Source organism: Neodiprion pinetum, chromosome 1 (genome assembly GCF_021155775.2).
Source record: "Neodiprion pinetum isolate iyNeoPine1 chromosome 1, iyNeoPine1.2, whole genome shotgun sequence".
In the NCBI taxonomy this organism is placed as follows: Eukaryota; Metazoa; Arthropoda; class Insecta; order Hymenoptera; family Diprionidae; genus Neodiprion; species Neodiprion pinetum.
The window spans coordinates 12,853,627-12,877,815 of NC_060232.1; the positions used below are offsets into that span (position 1 = coordinate 12,853,627).

At 40.5% G+C, this 24,189-nt stretch overlaps 1 protein-coding gene across 2 annotated transcripts in view; it reads left to right on the forward strand.

Annotated features, from left to right (window-relative positions):
- Nucleotides 1–24,189, forward strand: part of LOC124210794 (glutathione S-transferase 1-like) — a 138,040-nt gene that overhangs the window by 23,824 nt on the left and 90,027 nt on the right. For both annotated transcript variants that reach the window (XM_046609171.2, XM_046609181.2), the window contains exon 2: nt 1,101–1,304. The gene's annotated coding sequence lies outside the window, so the exon portion shown is untranslated. The remainder of the gene's footprint in view (nt 1–1,100; nt 1,305–24,189) is intronic.

Sequence of the window (24,189 nt, forward strand, 5' to 3'; positions counted from 1 at the left end):
CAAAGTAGCACAGAAAGAGCAAGACATGAAGAAACAAAGCGCTGACGCTCTGTTATCAGAAGCAAATAAACGATTACAAGTAGCGCTTAAAAACCAGGATTTACAAGCAGCCCAATTGGCACAAGGTTTGATTGAGGGTGCCGAAAAATTACGAGAACAAGAGAGAACTCAAGAAAATGTTGCATCCCGATTGGCTAAGCAAGTAGAAAAAAGAAAGAGTGGACTGCTATCAGATTTATTTGCCAAGAAACAAAAAATAACCAAAGATATTTAAATCGACTGATCACAGCATATGCTCAAGTTCGGTTAAACGAAGACTAACTATATGGTAATAATAGAATTAGAAGACTAGGATTAAATATATTAAAAAAATGTTTTTCTGGTCAAGTACGAATAGTACCTAATACTTTCGTCATTATAAAATATTCTAACGTACTATTTTATATTCCTTTATCAATGTTCACGTCCAATTAATAAATGTGATGAGTAATGTTATTTTTAAGTATGTTAAGTAAAAGTAATATGATTTCGTGTTATGTTACGTTGGAAACTAAATGTGCAATGTAGATATATTTGATACACACTGTGATGAAAAATAAATAAATTTCATAAAATTATCGAAAATTCTTGCATATTTTTCACACGTTATTGAGATTATGATCTATAACCAGTGAAAAGATGTGATTCTGTTAGGCATTTAAGGCCACTTTTTTCCTAATCCTGTGCCACTTTTCTCCTGATTTCATGCCACTATTGCAACTAATTTGAGGTCCACCAGGTAGTGGAAGCCCTGATAACGTTACCATTCATATATTTTCATTTCAATACACGGGATACAACTCCAAAAACCCTAAATTGCCTTTATTCATCCAAATCCAGAATGGCATGTATAAACTAAATATAAAATTGGTGAATAGTGAGTGACTTCCCAACATCAACCAAAGTACGGGCGTTTTCCGCCAGTCTAAAGGAAACTTTAACAGCCTCCCCTTACTATTCCTAGATTCCCAATTTGCTTACAGTACAGGCGTTGTACGCCAGTCGATAGGAAACTTCAACAGCTTCGCCAGCTAACCTTAAACCTGTTGTTTCTCTTGTAGATGTCAAAAACCGAAGTACATCGTCACCGTCATGAACACCGGGCAGGTGAACGTGTTCAAGCAAACAAGGTAGCGCGTCGACAATATCGACAAAGAGGCCATCATCTTATAGCAGTTAAGCATCACGCGAAAGTTCATACTCGTGCCAACCTTCGAGGAGCTCTTCACTCCACAGGAACCTGAAATCATCGTAGATCGTTAAAGGTAGGAACCTTAAGAAGGTGCCATTTCTTTATTTCTGCGTCAGATGAAAATGCATCAGAGTATTTTTGTTAAGAATTGTGGATTTTGATATTTGGTGACATACACATTGACTCTTACACATCCCCTCCGACGTACGGGACCGACTTCGCCGTTGAGCTATCTTTTGTAATTACATAGGCAGTCGTCGCCTCGATCGCGTTCTGATACATGACAATAAGAATTTGTTACTGTTATTAATCTAATAAACTAAAATCAAAATAATTCTCGTGTAAGTTCTTTGAAAGTTGAGAGAAATCTGATTATTTTTGTACAAAATAATTTATGCAATAATTTGTGATGAGAAAAATGAATGAGATCACCTGGCTCACCGACAAACCACAGTAAATTTTTGTCATCAAGAATTGTAATTCGATATTTACAGAAATGATCCATATTATTTTTCCAAGTTTACTTTTCAAAGTGTGGTGCTATCGGGAGGTTAGGAAACGGATGACGCCAGAGATTGTGGTTGATAGTGATATGGTATTGACAAACTGTTTATTATGAGAGAAATCGAGTTACAAGAATGGGATGGTATAATAGAAATGTGAAAACAGGGAAAAAGACGAAGCTAGTTGGTAGATGCGTATGCGCAAAGAGCACGGCGAAGACGGGTTACAGATCAGGGAAAAATGCAGGCTCGCCCCCGAGTCGAGGCCAAGGGTCGCGTCGCGCCATAAATGCCACATGTCGGGAAATTCCCGGCGCGGTCAAACCCTTAGCCCTCGGCTAGCGCGGCGAGGCCTGGACACGCGAAAGTTAACTGTAAAGGGCAATAGTTGTTAAAAGACAGAAATGGAGAAAAGGAAATGTTTTAATGATTTTTCGCCGGCTTGCCGGTGGCGGGTGTCCGCCACACAATGAATAATCTTTTTCAAATTTCAACAAACCTCTTGTTAAAAAGTACAGCTTGGCCAAAGAAGGAGACCATACTGAATCTTGTTAATCAGAATTTTTTTATAAGTAGTTCAATCAAGAAGATTGGAACAAAATTGTGCGTTAATCGTAAGTGGTTAGGGTTCAACAGCACATACTACACACATATATTTGAAATTCATCGCGAGAGGCACATTTAAAGACTTGTGTATGTGACTTGTTGACATGTGCACATGAGACATCTATATGTGGCTATTAATGTGTGTGTATTATCATACATTACATTATTATTTTACCCATTTAAAACAGCCCAGCCGTTCATTTTTTATGATATAAAGGAACCATATCCATATTTTAGCGCGAAAAATTTGCTACAAAGAGTACAATTTCGAAAATTTTCAGGTGAATTGAAAAATTAACGACGGAGCCAGGAATCGAACCTGGTATCTAGAGATGCTTTACCGGAGACCTACTCCACTAGACCACCTAACCGCCCTGACTACAGTGTCATTAATTCCTCTCATCACCTACATTCGAAATTGTTTTGTTTTCATGTGCCTTTGAATATATATATATATATATATATATATATATATATTTGAAATTTGTCGCGAGAGGCACATTTAAAGACTTGTGTAAGAAATGCCGTATAACGAATAACGGAATGAGTCTATATTTATATAATTGCACAAACGTACATGGCGTCGCGTATAATCTTAAGTAATACAAAGGACGATGTTACTTGCTCGGAACTCTATTGAGAAGTGATCGTCGCCTCGCCGCCGCGCCGGTCGAAACGTTGCATCGCAAAGCGTGGGGCCCACTTGTGCTAGGTACTTATCGCCTTGCATAAACAGTCCGGGCTGCTCGCGCCAAGTTACCAAAATCAGAGACGCTCCTCCCAAGTGCGTCCCTCTCGTAAACATGAGCACCGAGAGAAGTCGCCGTTTTCACTTGTGTATCAGACTTGTTGACATGTGCACATCAGACATCTATGTGTGGCTATTAATGTGTGTGTATTATCATACATTACATTATTTTAGCTATTTAGAACGGCCCAGCCGTTCATTTTTGATGATATGAAATACCCATATCCATATTTTGGGGAGAAAAATTTGCTAGAAATGTAGAAGGTACTTTATTTTAACACGAACTTTATTTAACAGATTTAAAATTGTAACGAATATTGAGGTTTCGGCTTGATCCGTCTCGTGACCTGGGTAACAGTCGAATGCTTCCAGGACCGCCTTCCTCCGAGAGCATTCCTCAGGGTTCTCGAGTCGAGTTGTTCCGTAGCGTAAACATTCGAAAAGTATTGGACGTAAACATATATATTTTCAAAGGCACACGAAAACAAAACAATTTCGAATACAGCTGATGGGAGAAATGAATGACACTGTAGTCAGGGCGGCTAGGTGGTCTAGTGGAGTGAGTCTCCGGTAAAGCATCTCTAGATACCAGGTTCAATTCCTGGCCCCGTCGTTAATTTTTCAACTCACCTGAAAATTTTAAAAAATTGTACTCTTTCTATACTACACACAGTTTATGAAAACTTTTGAAAACTTTGGAAAACTTTTTATAACTTCATTAAACTTTTGTAAACCTTTTGTAAACTTCTGAAAAATTTTATAAAGAGTTTGGAACTTTAGAAAAGTTTTGAAATGTTTCGGAAACCGTTTGGAAACTGGATAATTATTGATTTCGACCTTAACATTATTTCTTTCGCTATATGCGTTAGATAAAACTGAAACACGTGTGCGAAGTGGATGGTAGATTTTATTCTTTACGTATGTTACGTTCTGGGAAGAACATCGCGAAAAGTCTTTTCTTCACTGTGTGATTTTCAACTTTAAGTTGATTTACAAACCTGGTGATCTTTAGGTTTCGGTAGAATTTCTCGTGCAGCCTGTCTCGGTCTGGAATTTTGTCTTGGGCCGTGCCAGCTATCACTATACGGGATAAACTTCCGAATAGCTATGACCTCCGATTTGGCTGAAATTTTGCACAGACCTTCTTTTTAACGAAATAAGACATTGCCTGAAAGGATTTTTGGCGACTCGCAATAGTTTGCGAAATATCGAATTTTGAAACTTTATACATTAACACGTGCGTTTATATCTATATCTATCGAGCACGCACTTTTACAGGGACTGTGCACACTAATACACTCTCACCAAAGTGAGAATGCGTAGTCGTGTACATGCATACATTTTTCACCAATAAAGTTTTCCCCAACCAAAACAATAAACCCAAATAAACAAACAAACTGTAATGTTTTTTTTTTTTTTCGTTTTTTCGGACTTTTTTGGAGTTTACTCCTCAAGAAACGATTTGAGTTATAAGGCCCGGTGTTACGTTCCGAGAGGAACTTTTCGAGTCGATTCTGAGTCGCTGCGTGATTTAAATTATTCTCCTGACTTACGTAGTTGTGGTATGTAAATCTCGGGAATCCGCTGATCAGCGCCTCAGATCTTCTCCTTCAACTCGCCTACAATTCTGAGAGTTTGTTAGGTAAGACTCGTGCCAACCATCACTACGCGTGATTGAAACAATTATTTATAACAACGCTTGGGTTAACTACACATTTATTAACAATCTCCTTCTATTTCTCAATGATAGGTTTACAATTGTGGTACAAACTGATGTTGATCACTATCGGAGTCACAAACTGTTAATAAGTCTCGGAGGTTGTGAATTAATTATAATGTGATTTGATTCTAGGATCTCGGTAAAGTTTTGATCTGCTCTCTATGATGTCTGAATCTTCTCTTGTGTTCTCTATGATGTCTAAAGTTCTTCTGTTCTATTCTGTTCTCTGGAAGGGTTGAATTGGAGGGAAAGTAGGAGGAGTTCAAAAGGAGTCGCGGTTTCTCGCGGGTCTCGGATGATTGGTTAAGGATGATGAAATAATTGGGGGTATGGTTTCTGGTTAGTGCATGAGATCTCGGTGGTGGATTAGCGCGAGGTGGTTGGTTCAGGGCAGCAAGCGGCGAAGCACTAATTGGTCTTATCGTCATTAAAATGAAGGTGCTATCCTGAATTCTGAGAATAAGGGTTTCTTTCTCTGTGAGCTATCCATGATTTCCCTTCCCACATTTCCGGTGTTTAGTCTACTCGCTTATCTTAACTATTGCAGGTGTTTATTGCGGTTGAGATCGTAAATCAAAAGGCTTTTTGTGAAAGCTAATGTTGAAAGGTATAACGGTTAAATGGGAAAAAAAGTATATATATACCATATATGTTATGAACTTGACTGATGAACTAACGATCAATCTAGCGTATGAGAACTATTGATATAAGAATTTGGACGTTACGATGGTAACTATGTGTGTTGGTATTAATCTACGACTATTGGTAGGGGCACGTAAGGCTCTCTTATGGTAACTGCACGCTGGTAAAGTAGGGCGCAGAGAGGGTGCCGCCGTGGATACCGGCTGGCACGTAACACCTCCCCCGTTAAGATTCGAGCGTTCTCACTCGAAGTAAGCGAGTGCTGTTATACCGACGTGAAGTTTCCATAATTCGATTACTTCTAAGAGTAAACATGATAAATCATATAACATATTACATAAAAATTGTGAATAACTTAAATTTACATAAAATTAATGATGAATTATGATTACTTGAATAATAGTAAAGCATAATGAACAAAATATTGATTAACTAAATATAAGTGAATATGCTTAGAGTGAATATAGTAGTGCTTGATATCTGATATTTATGATTATTCTAACAATAAGAGTATGTACGATTAAGGTAAGTAATATTGATATAAATACAAATTATTATTCTATGACTAAGACATGAATTCTATAAGGTTTGAAATATGTAGTGAATATACTTAAGATTATTCATTAAAATTTTTTAAATTTTATAAGCTACTCTGTGAATTATTACAGTTCTATGAGATATTTCGGTATCATTATTATATATATGTTATACTCTATGAATTATTCTATGAGTTCGGATGTTTTTGTGATCTGAGGTTGTTCGTTTCTATAAGATTGATTGATTATTTTATATTTAAGATTTTGTATATTTCCTATTGTAATATAAATTTCTGTGTTTTCAGTTTTGTCGTGGGTGGAGTCACTGTTTGAGGAGTAGGAAAAGGTTAGTCTTTTGTTATTGGTCAGTCTCCGTCTGGGGGCTTGGTCGGATCTAGCCTATGAGCCTATATAAGGGTCTGTCTCGAGGAGTTTATCATAAATTTCGATTTGAGTTTCTTGGGGTAAAAGAAAAATTTTCGCTTATTTAACGGATAATCAAAAAAAAAAAACAAAAATGTTCAAGGTGTCCTTCACGGTGAAGAATTTGAAAGTGAGTTTTGAGTGTTTTAGTTTTATTTTAGAGTTCATTTTCGAGTTTCTGGATCTTGATTATTTTACTTGTTTGGATCATTCTTAGATTTCGTGATTTAAAAATGAATTTGTGCTTGTATTGCTGATATGGTCTACGAGTAGTGTTTCGATGTAATGTGTGGTGTTAAGTTCGATTTTTCTTGATTGTTTTAGCCTAAAGTTTCTGGATTTATTGAAATTGAGGAGATGAAGAGGTGCCGACTGCGGAGGGCCGAGTTGCGCTCGGAAATAACGTATTTCGCGATGGCATCGGAGTCGCCGTGGGGAGGCGACGACTTGTGGATGATTTTGGGATTAGGTGGATGATGGAGGGCCGGTGGGGCCAGGACAGTCCCCACGATGACTGGTACCACCCGGCGTGGTGTTCAGCACAGGGATTATGGTCTATTTACTTCCAAAATTATTAATTAAAAAAAACACATAAATAAATTTTTATTAAATAAACCTAGTTTCCCTATAATTTTATCATACCTGATTGGTATTTTGTGTTGGAACTTATTTTCCTTCCTGATAGTCTATAAGTTAGTCCGTAAATTAGTTTCAGGTCTTAGTTTTAAGAGAAAACGAATTATTATATGTAAGGTCGTCCGTCAGTTCTGTCCTGATACATTGAATTTGATTCTAATATTCCTGATGGATTCCTCTCTTCTGAATCTTGTGGTAAGTTGAAAGTAACAGTCTTTTTATTTTTTGTTCTAAATGTAGTGACGTCCGTCTGAGCTACTTGATGTCGGTAGAGTTTGTTTCGAAGTTTTGGTTAGGTCTGATTCTGATGATTGTTCTGAGAGTGCTTCAATATTATTTTGATTTTCGAAGATATTTGTTTTACTCGTAATTTCGATTGTTTGCATTTCTACGTCTGAATTTCGTTCTCGTGTTCGTCTAACTTCTCCCGGTCTTTTGCTTAAATGTAGTAATAGATTTGTGACAGAATCCCAAATTGCACCGATGAGCCATATGCTCCATCCGTAAACTGAATGTAACGCATAGCCATGAACTAAAGTGTCGATTGAAAATTTAATTTCTCTAAATATTACCCATGCCCCTAGTAAAGTTGCATGAATGTTCCGATTGTATTGAAAAAATTGTAAACCTTCCCCAAGCTTCTTCCAGAGATCTTTTGATTGCTTCTTTATCTATAAGTGAATTGACAGATAATCCGTGATCAACTGAGATTTGACCTGTTGCTTCTCTGGCTATCGTATTTAACACGGCTGGTTTTTCTACTGGAAACATTATATTTTCACGTAATTTTTCTAGATCTGTGTTTGAATAAATTCCGCCTGTCGCGAGATTTTCTGGCGTAACGTATTTCTAAGATTTCTTTGTATTTGTAGACATTTCATCGCGAGCTATTTCGGGTATTAAATTTGGTGAGGTACTGTACCAAGCATTGTGGATATTGAACATCGGTGATAAAAATACGTTGCATTCAATTTGGCTTCTTGATTTTACTAAGATGTGAGTTCTTGGTAGCATAAATAAACTTTCGTTGCATCTATGAATTGGAAGTTCTTGATACTGACTCGTCGCCCTCGTGAGCTTGGTCCTTGGCGTCCTCAGGTGTCCTCAGACGGCCTTGGTGTCCTTGTCTCTTTTCGTCTCTGCTGGCTCGGCCTGGAGGGTTGCGGGTGGAGTCTCGCTTTGCGGTTCCTCCCACCGGATCAGATCCTCGACGACCTCCGGTTCATCCTCCAGGACGTCCGCGAGGTTCGCCGGAGATCCTGGCATTGCGGGTGGAATCTCGCCTTGTGGTTCCTCCCAGCCGATCAGGTCGCCCTCTGCTGGTACTTCCACCTCTGCGGGTCCAAGGAGTTGCTTTAATTCCCTTTCGAGGGTGATCCAGCGACCCAGGATCCGCGTACGGACGGCGGGGATCATTACTCTGGTTAACCTCCTGTAATCGATCAAGAAGGGAGCCTCTTTTCCCTCCAAGATGACCAGGTGGTCGGTTTGTATCCCCTTTTCTTTTGTATCCCGCCCGGTTTGTATTCCCTTTTCTTTTGTATTTGCAGGTGGATGGCGTCGTGACGTCGTCGCCTGCACTGGTGCGTTGGTTTTTGGCGTTAATTTGACCTCTTGGGCGGCCTTCTACGCCGTTGCGCTTGGTTACTCCACGAACTGGTTATAATAAAATGTTTTGTATAGACTAACTAAAACTATACTTCCTTGTTTCTAAAGATAATAATAATACATAAAATAATAATTGATATAATCGGTAATATATTACAGTTTTGAGTAAATATGCGGCGCTCGTGACATCGATTAATTTGGAATTTACGTATGTAAAGATATCCATATTCCTTACTGTTATACCGTTAATTTCTCTAAAAACGTTTCCGGTCATTTTATCTGATATGAAAAGTTTAGGGTGTTCTGTTTTAATTAATCTATATCCGTATAGAGGATAGGTTCCGCGAACTGATAATGCAAAATTTAGATCGTTTGTTGCTACTGAATAAATTTCTTGACCATATTTTCTGATGGTATTATCTTTGATTTTCTGTGCTGCACCTTGATATGAAACTGAATATTTTTCTAAATTACATCTGCTGCTTGGATTATATCCCAATATGTATTATCGACTTCGACGTCAATACAATTCCCTGATGAATATTCACATCGTAAGCCGCATCTAAGAATTACTTCGTTTTTCTGTATATTTACCGTAGCTTCATAAACTTGTAATGTAATAAAAATTTGTCCGTAAGCTACGACAGCGTTCCAGCTTCCATAGTCATCGGAAAAGTGTTCTCCTTTGCAATTCCCTGAGTTATCTACATCTCCGGCTAAAACTATAGGTCTCGATGTCGTTGACTTCAGTCGTATCTGTGTGGATAGTTGTCTATGAGTTCGGTATGACCGTGCGTGGTGTAGGTCTCTGCATGCGTCACGGGATATTTCGTCTATGTTTTCGATTTCGCCATATGAGACAGCTGATATGGGTGAGTGCATGCCGCAAAAGAATACTGATCTATGAATTTCTACCTTTCATTGAAGTACTTTGACGCTTGAAAATAGTAGTATAACAAGGAGAGTTCTGGATAGAAACACCTTCTTTACCGACCAAGCTGACCAATCCGCCTATACGTGCATCCCAGACGCAAACCCTTGGAAGTTACCCCCACCCTCGTAAGATAAAACGTGCTCTGCCGACCGTTCGTCGGTAAGAAAATCTTTCAAATGACCATGATCGTCGGTGAAAAATCCTCCAAATGGCCATGATTGTCGGTAAAAAATCCTCCAAATGACCATGATCGTCGGTAAAAAATGCCTGAAATTGCCGTGGTGTTGCCGAAAAAGAAACTAATTCCTATCGTTCACGTACAGTGAACAAGTGTCCTGTTACTTCTTCAGTGACCGGTGGTAACTCAAATATGTCCTCGTTTGTCGTGTCTATGTCATTCGTTGTACCTGATTCGATGACTTGTATCGCGGCGAATTCCGGATCTAACGGGGCTGGATCCGTCTCGTCTATCGGATTTCTAGAAAGTGCGTCGGCGTTCGTATTGGCACGACCCTCTTTGTACTTTATTGTACATTAAAATTCAGCGAGGAGCGTTTTCCACCTGATTAACCGCGCACATGGGTTCTTGTTCTTGTGGAACCAGGATAATGCCTTCTGGTCCGATACTACGGTGAAATCGCGTCCGTAGAGGTATGGTCTAAAGTAGTTGACACACCATACCACTGCTAATAGCTCCTTTTCGAATGTGGAGTAGTTTCTCTCCGCTGAAGTCAGTGCTCTGGATATATACGATATAGGCAAGTCCTTCCCTATTTCGCCCTGGCTCAAGACACCCCCGATCGCATAACCGGATGCGTCGGTCGTAACGAGAAACGGGCGCTCGAAATCTGGGTACTGGAAAATGGGTTTTTCGCACAGCTTATCGCGCAGATTTTCAAAAGCTAACTGATGTTGTTCCGTCCACTCGAAATTTTAACCCTTTTTTAACAGGTTGGCAAGTGGCTTGGCTACCTTAGAAAATCTCGGAATGAACCGCCTATAGTATCCTGCTAGGCCTAAGAATTGCTTGATGTTCTTAGCGTTCCTAGATACTGGGAACTTTTTGACCGATTCTATCTTTTTTGGGTCCGGTTCTATGCCCCTATCGCTTATGATGTGCCCTAGATACGTGACTTCGTGCCTCAGAAATTCCCATTTATCGGGTTGAAGAGCTAGATTCGCGGCCCGTAGCTTATTCATGAGTCTGGAGACTTTACGTTCATGTTCCTCTAGCGTGGATGCGTAGATGACTATGTCGTCTAGGTAGACGAATAGTTCGATACCTTGTAAACCTAATAACACCTGATCCATCAGCCTTTGGAAGCTGGTGCATTTTTCAATCCAAACGGCATTCGAGTGAATTCGTAATGACCGTGTGGGGTGGAGAAAGCTGTTTTGCACGCATCATCCTCATCCATCTGGATTTGGTGAAATCCGGAGGCTAAATCGAACACTGAAAAGTAACGCGCGTTCCCTAATTGATCGAGTATCTCATTTATGTTTGATAACGGGTACGCGTCGCCTATTGTTTTCTCATTTAGCTTCCGGTAGTCGATGACTATCCGCCATATTTTATTTCCCTTGGAGTCGGGTTTTTTGAGGACTATCCATAGTGGAGAGCTGTAGGGAGATATCGATGGTTTGATTACATCGTTCTGCTCCATCTCGCTTACCTGCCTAGCTATCTCGTCTTTATGGATAGGTGGAAATCTGTACTGTTTCGTATGTACTGGAATGTCGTCAGTCATAGTTATCTTGTGCTTTATAGCGTTTGTATACCTTAATCTGTCTTCTGGTATGTGAAAAACGTCGGCATTTTGTTTGACTATCCTCATAACGCTGTCTTTTTCTTCTCCGTTGAGGTGGTCTAGCCGCAATAATTTAGTAATGGTTTCAGATCGGTCCGTAACTTCGTCGTTTGAATTAGTCGCGTTGTTTATCGTACATTTGTTGACTTGTATGTGCTCGGTTTTGTCTAGCGAAATTGCCTTGCTCGCGTCTAGCAGTTTGACGGTAGGAACTATTATTAGTTTGTCTTCGTCCGTGGTGTTTACTGCTCGAATGGTTGCTCTGCCCTCGCTATCCTTGACTAAGGCATTCCCTATATATACTCCTTGACAACCTTTCAAAAGGGGAACATATCCTTCCTTAATACTGGTTTCACTGATCTTGATGGGGAATGCTACGTTCGTTCGTCCGGGTACGAGTACAGTTTCGCGGTCAGTGAAGTAGACAATTTCGTCCAGGACCTCGAAACATTGGTCTGCGTAGTTAATGTTTGCCTCGAATTGTGGAAGGAAAGCTGAACCTAAGATACCGTCGCTCTTTATCGGGAAGGTATTCTTTACTACATGGAAATCGGTTCTAAAGCCAAACATTTCTAATTCAGTTGTTCCGAGACTGTGATACGGGACGTCTCCTATGCCTGTGATTGTAATTCGTTTTTTGGGGTCGACCTTACGGAAATCTCTGAGGTTAGAGGCTTCAACGATATTAGCCTCGGCTCCCGTGTCGATCATGAAAGTTACGGTGGATTTTACGTCCTTTGATTCTAAATCTACCGTGGGGATTTTCCCTTTTAAATAGAGGCAGACGGATTTACTTCCGCCTCCTCCGTCGCTAAAGCGTTGGCCCATGCCGTACGGGGGCTGCTTCCGCTCCCCGAGGGCCCTGCTCCGTTTCCCTTGTTTTTTGCTGCTTCGTTATATTTACGCTTGCGGCATTCGTCTAGGGTATGCCCTATATGTTTGCAGTATCTATAGCTTGAATCGGGATGGTTTTACCAATTGCTCCCTTGCCATGTGGATCAACGTACGGGTTGTCCATGCAAATGGGTTTGTGGGAGTCTAACGGTTTCTTTAAATCTCCCTTAGCTTTTTCTAAATTTTCGCGTGCTATATTTCGAATTTCTATAGTTTTAAGCATTAGATTCTTTACATAATCGTCATAGGTCAAAACTTCGTCGAGGGGTGGGAATTCTGAAGGCACACGGGCGTTCCGTCCGTCAACTATCTCGAATGGGGTGTGGTTTGTCCCTTCGTGTCTGCTCGTATTGTAAGAAAATGTCGAGTGAGACAACCATTCATCCCAGTCCTTCATTGTTAAATAATGTTTTAAATAATCTACAAGTACTTGATGGCTTCTTTCTAAAGAACCATTTGCGAGACCATTTGATTGAGGATGGAATGCTGTAGTCTTGGATTGTGTGATTTTAAATGCTTTTGTAACTCGTCTCATTACTTGACCAATGAATGCTGCTTCTTGATCTATTAATATTGTTTTTGGACATCCGTATTTACAGATAAAGTTTTTCACAAATGCATCTGCAATATCTTCAGCAGTTGCATGTACTAACGGTATTGCTAAAATGAATTTCGAAAGATTGTCTTGCATGGTTAATACATATTTGTAACCATTTTGGGATGTTTCGAAGGGTCCGACTATATCTAGCGCTACTTTGTCAAATAAGTCTGCAGATGTGTCTGTTATAACCATAGGTTGTTTACTTTTAATGCGCATTAACTTTTTCTTTTGACAGATCGTCCCCGCTGGACGCTCGGCTCAAGTTATTTGTATATTTAAGATAGTGAATATTTCTGCGAAGCACACGTGGTCCGATGCTGGTTCGTGGGGAATGTCACGTACGCCGTTGAAGGCGGTTTAGAAATGCATGAACAAAGGTTCCCTTTGTTCGAGGACGTCGTGTACTTCGTTTGCATGTGAGTGTACATGTATATATCTTATTCATAGGTAAGTCTCTATGATCGTTTATTATATCATGATTTACATGTAGTAATATTAGGAGTAATATGATAGTATTTATAGATACGATGAATACATTGATTATACGTATATGATAGGCAGAGTGAAACAAGATGGCCGCCCTCGACGTTTGGCGTGACTACGCGTGTGGCTGGTTACCTGATACTTGATGTCGGGTTCTTCATGTTGTTTCACCCCTTTTGCTTATAGTAATTGGTTAAATGCGTGAGTATGAAATATGCTTACGCTGTAGTGTATTGATTATAGGTGAGGGAAGAGAGCAACAATTCTTTAGTCTAAAGTGGAAAAGAAAAATATAATAGGCGTCATGTAGTAGACGTTCCTGGGGACGTCACACCCTCCTTATTCAAAGGAAATAAGGGTTTATTTCCGGAAAGATCTCATCAATGTTGTGGATATCTTATCAAATCAAATTGAGATCTTTCGCCCTTTGTTGCGCTCTTTCCTCTAGCTTTTTTAGCTCAATGTCAGAATTCGTGTTAAATCGCTTTGAAAGTGGACCGACGGTGACGGGACGAAGTAGATGATTTTATTCGTTTGTTCCGTATGTTCCTGGGCGTCGGTCGTCGTAGGTTGGTTGTTTCTGCGTCCGCTCAGGTGCATCAGTAAATGTGTTACCGAGTCCCAGAGTGATGCGATTAAGTGGAAGCTGCACCCATATGCCGTGTGAAGAGTGTAGCCGTGTATACATGTATATATCAGGAATTTTAGTAGCGCCCATATAGCCCAAATTCCCCATATACCTCCGATGATGCTCCCGAAGGTGGTAAAGCCGGAGAATAACTTCTGTGCGGTTGATTCGGCTATACGCGTTAGCGTCTTCTCGTCCAATAGATTATACATGTTTATTGTTCCGGTGCCGATGGTCTCACCTCGTGCTCCTCTGGAAATCGTGTCAAGTAGCGCGGGTTTCTCGGCCGGGAACATTATGTGTTCACGAAGTTCCTGTAGCTCCTGCTCTGTGTAGATTCCGCTGGATCCGAGGGGTCCGGGATTACTGTATTTCCACTTCATATTGGTTAATGGTTTCAGCTTCTGTAGCTGCTTGGCTTCTGAGGCCCTGGGCGTGAACTTATACCAGGTTTCCTCTACCTTAAACATGGGAGGTACGACCTCGTTGCAGCTTCTTCTCGTTCCTGTCTTGACGAGTATTCTTGATTTTGGCTTCAAGAACATGCTGTCGTTGCGGTGACTAACAGGCAAGTCGTTATAGCACTCTGCTGTCTTCCGGAATTGGACTTCCACCGGAATGCATTTCATTATGTAGATTACTTCCCCTGCTATCGTTGCGAAATAGCCTGGGCCTTTCATGAGGTTGAAGGCAAAGCTATCCGGCAACAGTTCTGCGAGGTTTAGTGCATTCTTTAATACTTGTTGTTCGAGCTTGCATTTCTGCTCTATTACGTCCCTATACAGGCTCGTGGTCTGCGTTCTTATATGCTTCTCTACGTAGACAAATTTCGAGTTAATGTACGAAAATATGTCTATGTTAGACACTGCGAGTTTAGAACGTTGTTTGAAGACTTCCGCTGGGCTTGCTTCGAATATGAAGAGACGGGGGTGCTCCGTGTTTATTATCTTGTATCCGCAGATGGTGGCTCGAGATCTTTCCATAAGAGCAAATGTCGTGTCATCCGTCTGCAGGGAGTACACGGTCGGCGAGTTCGTAGCATTGATGCGGTTGGCATAACCCGTGTATAAGACATCATACTTGTCGAATTTGCATTCGTCGATTGGTGTCGTTGTCCAGTACGTGTGTCCTCCCTCGTCGTCGATGCAGTGTCCATCTCCGAAGGGGCACGTCGTTCCGCTCTTCAGTAGGATTTGATTACTAGAAATTTTTACGTTCGCGGTATAGGAATATACCGAGATTTTTACTATAGCTTGGACTACGGCACTTTCCCATTGTCCATAGCCATCGTTGTAGTATTGTCCTTGGCAGGTGCCGTCTGATGTGAGACTTCCGGCCAGGGTTGCGTCTCGCAAGGTCGTTGCGTTTGTGGGGATTTCTACCAGGTGTGTTTGGCTCCCGACGGTTAATGTCCCAGTGAGGTGTATTAGCTCGTATGCTTCTCGTGAAATCCTAGGTAGGTATGCTTTTCTTCCTCCATCGGTTACCGAGTTGTGACAAAATTGGCCGCATCTGTATACGGTCCTGTCTATTTCTACTTTGCATTGGAGAACCTGTGCTTGCTTGTATTCGGTTAGTTGAAGTAATTGTATGTACGTTCGTTCTGTCTCAGTTTCTTCGTGTTCTAGTTCGCATTGGTCGATGTCCAGTAGGTTTATTGTAGTCACATTTAAGGCCGCTCCGCCACAGTCGTATCCTATTAGTGCTAGGATTCCTTCCAACCAACAGATGGTGGGGATTAAAATGAGGATTGTTCTCATGGCTGTGTTTTTCGCGTGTTCCCTGTAATGCGTGTTACAATACCTTGAATTTCTGACATCTTGAGTCTAATCTAATTGCGTATAATATTTACCTAGGGCGCCCCTGAACCATGCGCTACCTGCATAAGTGGCATTGGCAGACTCATACTTTGATACCTCGCCCTCAATACCCTTACCGAAATAGGTGAAAGATTCGCCTCTGGCTGGACGGAAAAACACTGATATGTGCGGTTCATCCAGCCCAGAGAAAAACACGTCTGTCACGTGGCTTATTATATCCGCGTGGCTATCGATTCTTTCATAAAAGGTTACATAGTCGCCTTCATCTATATCAGTTATCTTCACCATTTCAGCAAGGAGTTTTTTAAAGGCGTCGTTGGATTTATAGTTTAGTGTTATAATTACTTTGTACATTAAAATTTTAATATTCGTTATTTTGTAAGGTCCTACTTGTGGTTGCTCTATGCATACCACTCCTAAGTTGTCCTCTTCCTCGTTGGGCGGGAGTTTCATTGTTCTATTCTGCTCTTTTTCCTAATTTAGTTACAAATTAGTGCAGAGCGATGTATAGTTCCTGTGGACAGATTTTAAGGAAATGGAATTGAGCCTTTGCCTTCTTTAGTTTGTCCATGTGGACGACGCGTGTTTTGCCATCTACTAGAATTTTAACATTATTATTTGATAATACGTCTGTTACTTCATGTGGACCTGTATATTGATCTGCAAATTTGTTCTTTCTTGGTTCCTTTAGGAGGAATACCAAGTCTCCTGCTTTTAACTGTAAGGGTTTGATTCTGCTGTCGTAGTAATGTTTATACTTATTTTTCGCTTGATTTAGGTTTTTACCTGCTAGACTTTGGATCTCATGCAATTTTCTACATGAATCTAACAGATATCCCTCATACGTGCCATCCGTGACAGGCTCTATTGCCATGTAATTTGAAGGTACCCTGGCTTCTCGACCAAAGACTAATTCGTATGGCGAATACCTAGTTCCCTCATGTACGCTAGTGTTATATGAGAACATAGCTAGTTCTAACCATTCGTCCCAATCTGATTTGTCAGTGACGAACTGCATGAGGTATTCAATTAGAACATGATGGGATCTTTCTATTGACCCGTTCGATTGCGGATGTATATAGTATGGTGCTCCCGTTACGTGTGTATGTGCGAGTTTCGGTTCACTTGTTTCCTACTTCACGGTTATCGTTTTTAGTAACTCTACTGATTGATTCTCGACGGAAATCAGTTTTAACAAATCTATTTCAACGTATCCCACCACTGCCACCATAAATTTTACCCTGTGACGTCCCGAATTTGCTAACCAACAAAAAAAAACTAATTTCTATAGCTGACGCACGCGGCAAGACACCGAATAATGGAGCCTTGATTTATTTGAGGGACCCGGGCCCCCGCTATGGATTAAACTCGACGTTCAAGGGGGTATCGAATGGATAATATTCTTATATAATCTCCTACCTTTAGTCGATGGTGATGATCTCCGGTCCGAAGTCCAGGATGATGACGTCTGGGTCCTCCGGCAAGTCGTCCACGTAGGGAACCGGGAAGATCTTTCTGCGGATGTCAATCTGCTCGTAGAGTAACCCTTCAGCTACTCTGGTGATCGTCTGGGTTACTCGGCGTTCAACCCCGTGGGTAGAGAACGGATGGTAGTCGCGTGTGTGCTCGTAGGCGGTCGATGACGCGTCCGGCTCCGGATGGGAGTCTGGTCTCGGAGAAATCGGACGGATCTTTAGACGATTCTGGACACGCCTGATTCTGGCTTAAAGAGCTGCTAGTTTTTGAGCGCGTAGTCGTTTGCCTGCGCGATGACGATTTTTGCGCGATTGCCTTTTACTGCTCTTGGACATCTACCGATTGGACGAAGGGGAGAAGAGAGGATTAGTTAGCGTTGGTAAGCTGGTTTTTCAAGCTTGATTATGCCGGTGTCTCCGCTAGCAACCAATGCTAATATAAAGGTGTGAAGAATTACCTTGAGGGTGCACTGACTCTAATTTACAGGTAATGACCAAGTGAATACACGAGAAGTTGAATTTTATGTTGAAGTATATTGTTACAATCAAATAGAAAATGATACAAAGACTAATGTATATGATATTATAAATCGCGTATAATTATTATCTTAAACAAGACTGAGCGCTAAGCTATTCGTATTCTATCTCAATCGAGAAGATTCTCACGGTCTTGAACGAATCTAGACTGACAATCAATTCGTCCGACATGTTTCGACTCGACGGTGAGCGACATGCGGTCGAAGGATTTCGGTGCAACGTTGAATTTTAGACAAACAATTCTCGGAATCGTCCGACGAAAACAATACTCGGAATCGTCCGACGTGTTTCGACTCGACGGTGAGCGGCATGTAGTCAAAGGATTTCGGTGCGACGTTGAATTCTGAAAGATCCACTCTGGCCTTGAACGAATTTTAGACAAATAATTCTCGGAATCGTCCGATGAGTTTCGACTTGACGGTGAGCGGCCTGCGGACAACGGATTGCGGTGCGACGTTGAATTCTGGAAGGTTCTAACGTACAATCGAAGACACATCATTTCGGTAGCTTCTAGAAGTTTTTCAAGGATTCTGTGTGCCTGGTTGGAGGAATACAGCTATAAAAGACTGAATTTCAGGTCAGAAAGACAGTCTTGCATCTTCAGCTCTCATGAGGAGAACTCCAAATGAAGCAGAACTAAAACAGCAAATCGATCTGTTCTTAAAAAATATTTACGACTTGAAAACCGTTATTAACCAGAAGTCAGAACTAAACAAAGTGACAAAACAGTTCGCAAATCTAAATTTATCAAGAAACACGTAACTGCTAAACGTTAAAAAAAAGTGGATTTCACAAAACTGAACAGAGTTGCAAGCATGAACGGATTCCTCCCGACGAAGAAATTGACGGAGTTGGAAATTTTCGAAATCTACAGTCACCAACATTCGGCGAGTCCAAACGAGGTTTGGCCAGCGTGTCGTCACAGATCTGAACGACGAATTCAGCGTATTCTTACCGGCGATTGTGCGACTGCTGAACGAAGACGAGACCCTCTACCAGAAATTGGTGCAGACGCTGGAGAAGGAGCGGTTGCTCTTGCAGTATCTGAGCGGCCAGTACGGTCAAATTGAGTTCAAAGATGCGTCGACTCTCGCTTAATTTGTGCACCGTACCTGGTAACGTGTGCAGCGTCTCCTTCTTACACCACTGTTCCAATTATATATGTATAGAAGAATTAATTACAATAATAATTAACATTTGAGAAAATTAAACAATCGATCGATGTAAAATTTTTTTCAAAAAAATGTATTTTTGGTACAGGATGAATAAAATACATTATGCATTTGTACCTAAATTTTTAGAAGTGTCTGCAGTTTTACATTGACCTGTAACACACAAAAACAAATACTGTAATTTTCGAAATTTTATGTATCTAGAATCACATAAGTTTTCAAGGAAAAAAATAGTTATTAACGAACGAAAGAATCATGTAAAATTCGAAGAAAAAAATTTCTCACTGTAAGAACTGACAAAAATAAAAAGCATACACTTTTTGGAACAGCCAATGATCATTCGTTTCCCGTACTAGACGGGCTGAAACGCCAGCTTGGTATATGAAGATGTCATTTCGGCTACCGTCACCGTGTGCGGTGATTGCCAATTGGACAGCGCGTATCAGGAAGTCCCTTGCCAGATAAACCGCCCAGTCCCTCGGCACGCGTACATAGTGTAGGATATCAACGTATTCCATGTCTGAAAAAAAATTGAAAGAAAAAAACAAATATGAACGCACATCTGAAATCTTGTTTGGCGATAGCAAAAACGTTGAAAAAAAAATTGTGATATTCTGATACAACTCACCGGTGTAGATGGTGACGACGACGAACGTTGTTTTTTGAAATTGGAATTTTCGCGATGAAATTTCTGAAAACAAAGCGCACACACGTTAAATTATTTCTATCCACTCAAGTAAAATCGAAAATTGTTGTACACTCAAGATAAAAAAAAAACTGTATAAGTGCACTGATTTCAATCACCCACCTTGACGGTTTGCAAGCTCAACTGTTGATGAATTCATCAGACGGACGAAGCACCCCACCCTTCGTACAGCTTCTTCATATGTTTTAGGTTCACAATTAAACTAATACCAAATCATAAAGTGGTTAACACTTGTCGGTTACGTTTGAAGGATATATCCTTCTCACTGTGTCCTACTGCACTAGTCCGTAGGCCTCGAAATCGTGAAACTGACACCATAGGCAAAGTAAAACACCCCCATAACGCTCCCGGAGAACGATATCTACTAAGCCTATCACAGTTCCATGTATAACTCCAGCGATTAGTTCACTCTCACAGCTCTCTCTCGTACATGAGGCGTGCGAAACCTTCTCGCCAAGTTCCAAGAACTGCCTTGCCATCTCACAGGCGCTGCAGGTTCGTTCGAGAAATATCTTGAAATTTTCATTAAAGAATATTGCATACGGTTGTCCGCGAATTTTCGACAATGCGTGAGTCAGGCTGTTGTTGCTTGCCCACAAAAGGGACCGTGTCAGCGTAGAGCAGTCCTTCTAAAGCAAGTCTCGCTACGATAGCTTTGTCAAGTATGTGCGATTGAAAGAAGAAAAAACAAACATAGATTTTGAAAAGTGCTTCAAATTAATAAAAATCATGGAGACGGCGCTTAAGATTTTATCTAAGAAATCTTCCGACAGAAATTCAAAAGTGGATTAGATTGGGAACCCAAAATACCAGACTTTTGAATGAAATTTTTACGAAACAACGTCTCAACGATCGGAAAGAAGACACGTATTTTGACGAAGAAATTAAATTTTTTGATACCAAAAATCAAGTCATTCTCCAACGGACATACACAGGTGGTTTGAAGAGACCATGAAGCAAAAAGTGTTGACCAAAGTGGTGAATTTCGAAGAAAAAGACTCTGGCTGACCGTTGATCGAAATTATCAATTTGACTAGGAATATTAACAAGTACGTACCAGTACGAGGAGGTGTATTTCATTCCAAAATGCTGATATATTGAACTATTTCACTCAACAAAATATTTCGGTATTGTTTGTAATTTATTTACTAATATCAACAATTGTTGTTATATTTTTAATATTGTCATTTTCTGTATTTTCTCTCTCTGTAACTATGTTTCTATCTTTTTCTTTTTCTCAGCTGTTGACGCGGCGTTGCCAAATCTTTATTCGAGTAAATAGCCATCGATAAAAGAGTTGAAAAAATAAAATTCAACTTTAAATATTTCCAAAATTATATCGGTAATGTAATATTTTTAGATTTTTCTTATATTTCACAATAGTTTAAGTTTTTTGTGTATAGTTTTTTATTCGTTACAGTTGGGAGGTTTATATTGAGGAAAATAAAAATAGTCTCGACAAAAGTTTGTCCGCCATAAGAGCCCATGTATAAGGAAAGAAAAAATGTGATTTTTGAAATTTAACGTCTAAGTAACTAAACGGTGAATCATTTTCAAATTTTGGGATATGATAAATTACGTATTTATTCATATGTATACCTGATTTCTACGCTCAAAGTTGGAAATTATTTTTTACATAAGATTCGGTCGAACCTCCTTAAAGTGAAGTGTACGCTTCGACCGCCCGCAGGGCAACCCAATCCGCTTGACCATTTTGCATAGGCTGGCTCGCCATATGTAAACGAATAGCCCTGTTCTGAGTAGTAAATGCAAGGCAAACCCGGTCATAAACAAGTCGTGCTGTTCTTTCTTGTCTCGACGATGACTGCCTATATCGGAAAGACGTTGCTGTATGTCGACGAGAGATTCGTCGGTACGTGAAATTTTCCACGCCGTTCGAACCTCTCTCGAATATACCGACAAAATATTGTTTTGTCCCGAGTTCTCTAGTTTTTCCCTGAACGGCTCTCCGAGACTTGGAGCTATTAGCTAAATATTTAATGAAATCTCCGGTGAATGGAAATATTGTTCCCGACTTTCGTAAATACGCACGCCGGTGAGAGAGGTGCTCCGTTTACATCCTACACGGTCAGCGCTGAGGTGAAGTACCCCAGCCCCTTTCAATGTACTCGTAATATCAATCTTACCCGGGCAGAGTATATGTATATTTTCTTGCCTATAGAGCGAGTAAAGCCATCCTCCCTGTGACGGCAAATGCGTCCAATATGAGTCTTGCATTGGTTGAATTCTGATGTCGCAAAATTGGTACGCGTTGATCGATGGGTTTATCAACATCGTTATCTCGCATTGTTGAAACGTTGATACCTCCTTAGGAGGGATCTCCATAGAGCAAATGTATCGGTGCTCCACAATTGTACACCCGCCTATATATACAGAGTCTGCCAGAAATTATGTGCGGCGGTCCGCTGACATAATTATATACGGCGGTGATGGTTGTACATGTGTTGACTCATTCAGCCCCACTCCGAGCTGAGAGGCTGGCCACGCGTGCCTGCGATATAGATGGTAAGCCGCTCGCTCCAATAGGAGAATATGGACCACTATAATAATTCTGCCTGAGTAGAATACGATATCCGAATGAACAACACGGGATAGCGATTCCCTTCGTAAATACTCGGTCGTGAGGGAGAATTCGGAGTCAGGCGCTCGAGACTGTACTTCTCTTGCGATGGCTAATAACTGTGCCGCACTCAGAGAAAAATGTGGTTGACTTTACTATAAAAAATAGTGTGCTGAGGGGACAATACGAATTTATGGTTAATAGAACTTATTGCATTATGTTGTTCCGAACTATGAACTTATCGTTACATCTGACAAAAGTTGTATGGTTAACGGTACAATAATGAAGACCTGACCATATTTAAACATTAGTGCGATAAACGTGTCGTAATAACGATTTTTAACAGAGTTTATTTTTTACAAAAGTAGTAAAATATTCAAATGCAGTATGACAATTCGATACAATAATTTCTGAATAATGTTTTGATGACTATTCTATATTTATATTCGTAAGTGTAGCTTTAGGAAAATGCGTCCGGCGTCCTCGAGATCTAGCGTTCTAATCCCTGCCTCTAGCACGTCGTCATCTCGCCCGATGATAACGTGAGACCAACGAACAGTCAAACTCTTGTTCTCGGCTTTGTTTATCTCTAGGCGATAGGAGACCTCTCAAATTCACCCGGGGCTCTCTCGTATGCAACGACAAAAAGATTTCGTTGTCAAACGTGATAAACTTATCGTTACTCGATTTGTAATTTGGAAATTCAGTACAGAAATTTTAGATTGCAGTTTGTTAACTTTACTATATGAGTTGAGTAGCTTCATCGTAAATGTATAGTAAAACTGGAATGAAAAAAAACAGATGAGGAACTCGTAGATAATTTATGTCAATGATTTTTCGTGAGCGCAGACACCATTTTGACAACTTATCAGTAGCTACAACGCGCTGAAAACGCATTTTGGATCGATTGAAACCTGGAGCATTATTTTTAGCTAACCAGGGCTCGAAACCCTTTCGCTCGCAATGTTCAGATTATAAGTCGGGCACCCTACCTACTACGCCAAACTAATTTATGGGAACCTATGACTTTGTTTGATTCATGATACAATGTACGGTCCATACGGGCATCTGGTACTTTATTTTTCTCCCTGGGACATATCTGAGCCCGGGCATAGTACGCAACATCAGGTAGAGTGATGTCTTCATCTCTCTCAATGGCATACCATTCTGCCCTGATCTCTTTGATGATGTCAGGATTTTCTAGTGCCTCTTTCTTGCTCCGGTAACCTTGTAATTTGTAGGGCAATCCACACGACGTTTGCTTTGGCAGGTCAGGGTATGCAGCTACGGCTCCATGAGTCAAGGGAGTCACTGGTTCGCAATCTCCGAAAATATCTTTGTCGACGGATTCCAGAATTGCGTAGTAAATATCTGTGTGAGATCGTGATCTTTTCTCACATCCAAACTCGAACAAGTCAGCTCTTAAATCCTCTAAGTTTAGCTTCGCCCGATGATATTTTGTTCGGACTGCGGAAACTTTTTCTGGATCAAAGTGTTTGTTTATAGCAAATAGAGCGTTTCGATCTATACGACTAGGTTCGTAGTTAAATGCAAATCCTGCCCCTGGCACCTGTGGTGCAAGAAACTTTGAATTTGGTGCAGACATTTCTATATATACGAATATTTTCTTCCAATCAAGGACCAGATTTCCTGTATGACGGGTACAGTCACTGAAAACTGATCAATAAGATTATTCCATTTATCAAGTGAATTCAGCAGAATGTTTAGTAAGTTCCAAGTACCGTAAATGAAAATTACAAATATACCTAATACATTTACTGCACAACGAAGTAAGTTCAAAATACCCTTTTACGTATTTCCAACTTAGTTAACCAAAATGACAAAATTTTAATGCACATTTATTGAGAATGTTAGTAATTCACTTTGTAACACAAAA